Genomic DNA, 2116 nt, shown 5'->3' with positions numbered 1-2116 from the left:
AGGATTAGGAATTCGAGTTTAGCGTTCAATACTTACTTAAGAATTTTCAAGTTTAGTAGTGAGTTAGTGCCTCTAACTCCTGTGAAATCCCTGGGACGAATGTCATAAGCATGGTTTTGGTTCGTGGCGGACCAGGAGTGAGCAAGACATCTGTCTTAATATAACTGTAACATAATTTGCTTAGTCAAGTTATATTCTTATGCTTGTTCTCATAAATATTTTTGTTATCATAAATGTTCTTGTTGTCATAAACGTGGACAATATGTATGTGTGTGTATGAAAGAGAGCGAGAGCGAGAGCGAGAGAGACAGAGAGAGTGAGGAAGAGAAAGGACCAAGACGCCATCAAAATGACATTTAGTGTCTTCGTGATTTCAGTCGTCATCCTCATCAATGATAAGTTCCCGTAGGACGTGAAAAGAAATAATTTCTTTTAAACTTGCTATATTCGTCAGTCTATGATGGAGCTTTCAAGCAGCATTTAAATGATCCTCAGAGTTCCTAATCACCACCTTAAGAATAGCTCTCGGCTGCAAAAAAAAAAAAAAAAAAAAAAGAACTGACAAACCTTGGTGACTTCCCCGAGTAGTTTGCCGGTTTACTTAATTCGTCAACAGTGGGTTTTCGTGCCACCTTTTATTTCTCACTTCATCGAATGAAGAGTCGATAAAACCTGATTCGATTCTCATTAATCTTCGTAAGAGGAAGAAATCGTCGTGACTGAATCTGAAAACTAAAAAAATATCGAACCACCCCTAGTCATTAGAGATAACGAGATTACTTGGGTTTGTTTATACTCCCTCATAAGACTTTTAGCGATAACCGACTCTGGATGCGGATTTACGTCAGGGAGGGAGAGAGCAAAGGATAGGGATTAATATTAAAAAAAAAAGAAATGGGACAGAGAGACAGTCAAGGAAAAACGATATATTAACAAAGAACATACCATATGATGTTCTTGTAAGAAGAGAGAGAGAGAGAGAGAGAGAGAGAGATCAAAGAAATATCTTATATTTTCGCCAAAGATTATTCAAGCTGATGGTTGTAATCCTCTTTAGTCATCGGCCGTCCTCAGGACTTTCTTTCCTCTTTGTTGCTGCACAGAAAAATATGGTGAATTATGTAAAGATATTCACAGTTCCTTTGACTGTAAACCCAACACAAAACTTATTCTTTCTTCAAAACTTTATCTCTAGAACATTCTCCAAGAAATTTTAAAATTCTTTTTGAATTATTCAAAATATATCAAAGCTCTCTTCATTTTTACTAGGGAAACATTGTCACGGAGAATTATGTACTTTTTAATAATATATTTATTTTGTATTCCTATTTAAACACAGCTACAACTCTACTTCTTATGATCATCTTCGGTATATTGAACAGTTGTTGCATATATGTATGTAAATCATATCGAAGCACCATACAGGAAGCATTTTGGCTATATATATATATATATATATATATATATATATATATATATATATATATATATATATATATATATATATATATATATATACACACACACACACACACACACACACACACACACACATATATATATATATATATATATATATATATATAATATATATATATATATATATATATATATATATATATATTATATTGCTACTTTCAAAATGCATATTTCCCCTCTTTGAAATGTCATGTAGAATTGTGTATCATTGTTTTCAGATTCCTAGATAGCTTAGAATAGGATGTTTTAAAATGTGTGTTCAGATTTAGCATTACATAATGTAAAAGAATATATATATGATGTAGAACGTAAAAAGAGAGAGATTTTCTTTGTCCGTTCAAAGCTATAATTGTTTCAGTAACTTTTCATCTCCCCGAGATTAAGCGAGCTCGAGTCTTGCGTTGTTATCAAAACATGTCAATCTTAATTATCGCTCAACCTCCGGGTAGAGTACGTCTTTTTTTTTTAACAGAATCGTCTTGTACGCGTATGTCTTTGATCAAAGCCACGTGGGGATTGCACATTTTTTATGTGAAGTTGCATCAGAGTTCGAAGCTACTGGAAGCATTTGTGCCAAGAACGTTTGTGTCATCTGCCCTGTCCAGTTTCCGTAAAGGAAGGAGATTTCATTATATCT

The sequence above is a fragment of the Macrobrachium nipponense genome, chromosome 15 (assembly GCF_015104395.2).
Source record: "Macrobrachium nipponense isolate FS-2020 chromosome 15, ASM1510439v2, whole genome shotgun sequence".
In the NCBI taxonomy this organism is placed as follows: domain Eukaryota; kingdom Metazoa; phylum Arthropoda; class Malacostraca; order Decapoda; family Palaemonidae; genus Macrobrachium; species Macrobrachium nipponense.
The sequence above is the reverse complement of the archived record's forward strand: the minus strand, read 5'-3'. Positions refer to the sequence as shown.